The sequence below is a fragment of the Malurus melanocephalus genome, unplaced genomic scaffold (assembly GCF_030028575.1).
Source record: "Malurus melanocephalus ecotype Western Australia unplaced genomic scaffold, MMel_1.1 scaffold_9, whole genome shotgun sequence".
Lineage (NCBI taxonomy): Eukaryota > Metazoa > Chordata > Aves > Passeriformes > Maluridae > Malurus > Malurus melanocephalus.
Window position 1 is genome coordinate 4,657,052 of NW_026623241.1, and position 3,207 is coordinate 4,660,258.

Sequence of the window (3,207 nt, forward strand, 5' to 3'; positions counted from 1 at the left end):
ATTTACAAAAAAAAAACAATTAAACACATTCAAAGATGCCACACAAAACAAGACAGACAGCCCCTGAGCAAAAATCAGTCTCAGGAAAGCTCAACAGAAAAAGCTGAAGTAATGCACTGGCACAAGAACAACATCAAATCAAAAATTTGGCACTGATTTAGTGGTATGCCTCTTCAGCAGGGTTCACATGGCCCTAATAGCAACCCGGATCAATTTGACATTGTATAATAGCGATGAAAAAGGTTCACTATTTTTGCCAGAGACCCATCACTAGACTGTACACGAACAAACTGACCAAAGTCACAGAAAAAAGCCTTAGGGCAAATTCTCTGCTGGTCTACAAGGACTCAGCCACTCACAGCTTCACTGAAGTCAATAGAAAATGACACAAAATCATCCACTGTACCTTTTCTTCTCAAAAGCTTGCACAGGTAGCAATGAACTCCTCTCTCCTGCTTCAGATTTTCTAACCTTATACCTTACATTATCCGGGTGTTTACAGGAATAGAAAACATATATAAAAACCCTGTACGAGACTTAAATCACAGACACAATGGAAAATATTTTAATGGCATGGTAAAAATGAGAGAAGCTACAAAGAAAGTGGATCAGGATAGAGTGTTTCAAATTTAAGCCAGCATTAAYATCCAGCTGCTATTACAGGGCTCTGTATGTTCACGCCTCTCCTCCAAGTTCATGATCATAGAGGCAGAGAGGCATAAAAAAGCAGGTGCAAGGTGGTGGAAAGAGATTAACCACTCAAAGCAATTAAGTGTTGCATTAATTTAAAGAAATACTCAACTAGGAAAAACACTTTTCCTCCTACTACTTATTTTAAAATGAAAAATGTATTAGCTAGTTTTCCACCATCACAAAGCAGTATTCAATGTGATTATTTTCTAACTTGGGTTCCCACACATTCACAAAAAARAAAAAAAAAAAGAAAGAGACAGACAGACTGACCAACCATGCCCCCGGCAATGTTCAAGAACCTAATTTTGAAACTTTCAATAAATCCATATGCTTTAGGAAAAACAGGATCAAATCCTAATGGAACAAAGTTGGAGGTGATGAATCATCAGAGTCCCAACATTAATGCACAAGAGTGGAAAACGACTGATCTCAGACCTGACTGCTTCTGAGCTAGACGAGGGACACTCCTAGTGAAAGGAGTGGAGAAGGCACGGGGAAGAAAACATCCCAACCTAGATGTAAAGACAGATAGATAGATAGATAGAACAGGAAAAACTGTTTTCAAGCCAACAARCCCTGCTTTAGATGAGGTAACAGTCAGCCAGAACCAGGAAAGGGGAGGAATCAGCATTTGGAAGGAAGGCACGAAAGGAAAGGCACCGCATAAAGGCTGGCATTCAGCTTTGTTTTCTGACAGATAAGCACGATCCAGGTGACAGAGGTCACCTGCTTGTAAGAGGATGGCGGTCTCGAGTTACCAGACACCAGGAGATTGGTCAAAATTCCCTTCTCATGCTGCCTCTCTGGAGGAGCGGCTCCAAGATGCTCCCAGCGGAGGCTCCCACCATTACCGTGGGTGGGAGAGGAGAGGAGCTGGCAGCCAGGACAGGTTCTGGGCTGAGTGCTGCTATCAGCAGGTGCCTCTGAGCAGGAAGTACAGCAAGAGGAGGTGGGGAACAACGCAGCCGTTCCAACTGTGAGCTRCAGATTACCAGGACACGCTGGGACTGGGATGCATAATAGAAGCCAAGCAAAATTTTAACTCCTAAGAAACCTCTCTGCACTTTTCAAAGGATTAAAGGGGGGAAAAAAAAAAAGTGGACCGAAGAACAAACGTTTAAGGTGTCGCAATTATACCTCATTATTGCATGTTTGTTATCCAAAACAGCCCAAGAAGCACAAAAGCTTTAAAGCAACATCTTTACTGCACATTTTAATTGTGTCCATATTTGGCATAAAAGGAATATCTTATTTCTTTGTCTCATTCATTGTTTTAGCCAAGCTAATCTTACTTGGAAATGCAATTTAAAAGTTAGAGGGTGGGGACAACTTTCTCTCGGGGTAAGAAAAGAAACACTCTTAAGTAATTTGTTTCTTGCAAAAAAGGCAGTTGCCACCAAGGCGGACAGAGATTGTGTTTGCATACACAAATTAACAGGTGAAGCACACGATGCACTGAAGGGCATTTCATAATTCATACTGCATGACTCCCTTTAACTCACACTTTATGTTCTCCCCTGCCCACGTTTCTGTATCAGGCACCCTCCAAGTTCTCATGAGAACAACGCCGAGCCCAACCACAGCATTTGGGTGTCTGTGTCTCAGCAACAGCCCTACAAAGAGGCACAGGAGGCAACTAGTTGCTGACTGCAGACAGAGAAGCTGCAAATGCCGGTAATTGATCCTGCCAAAACCTGCGGGTTACAAAGAACACGCGGCTCACGCTATACAGCGACTTTGCATTTCACCACTTCACGCATCCCAAAAAGCCCCGGTTGGGCACCGCGTCCCTGTCAGCCGGGSCGGGCAGAGCACCCCGCACGGGTCAGCGGCCCGGGCCAGCAGGGACCTCCCGGGGCTCGTCCGGTGAGGGGGAACCAACTCCAGTTACTTTTTGTTTGGGCTCCCAGGTGCCGCGCTCGCCCCGCCGCAGGRAAGGGGCTTCCAGGGAAGCAGCCCTCAGCCGCGATCCCGCCCGGAGCAGGTGCCTGGCTGAGGGGCCCACGCACGCCTGTGAGGGCCCTGCCGCCGGGACCACCCGAGGGGCCGCCACAGAACTCCGCGGTTCCCTTCCACCGACGCCGCAGGCCACGGGGCACCGCGGAGGGCGCTGGCGGCTCGGCTGCACCCGGGGTACCCCGCTGCCCTCGGGCTCCCGCCGGACCCCGCACCCCGAGACGCGCCCCGGGCCCGGCGGGAGCGGCCCGACCCCGCCATCCCCACAGGACGCGGCGGGGGCAGCGCTCGCCCCGCCGGAGAGAGCCGGGGCCGCCCGGGACAGCGCCCGCCGCGCCGTGATAGAGCGGCAGCGGCTCTCCCGCCGCGGTACGGGTCGGCCGGACCCGGGTACCGCGGGGAGGGGAGCCCGTCTCCCCGGSAGCGCTCCCCGCTCCTCCGCCTCGGGAAGGCGAAGGACCCACCAGGCGGGGGGGAACCCCCATGCGCTGCCCGGCCGCGCCCCCCGGCAGCGCGGAGCCGCCGCCCGGCCCGGGCACCCCGCGCCCCCCGCTCACC

General features: G+C 51.1%; 1 protein-coding gene across 3 annotated transcripts in view; it reads right to left on the reverse strand.

The window, feature by feature from the left end:
* Positions 1-3,207, reverse strand: part of FHDC1 (FH2 domain containing 1) — a 38,186-nt gene that overhangs the window by 33,864 nt on the left and 1,115 nt on the right. Inside the window, exon 1 of one of the 3 annotated variants that reach the window (XM_057376201.1) lies at positions 1,452-1,515. The exons of 1 other annotated variant lie outside the window; for it this stretch is intronic. The gene's annotated coding sequence lies outside the window, so the exon portion shown is untranslated. Of the gene's footprint in view, positions 1-1,451; positions 1,516-3,207 lie in introns of those variants that run through there. One more of the 3 variants, XM_057376215.1, reaches the window with a different exon arrangement.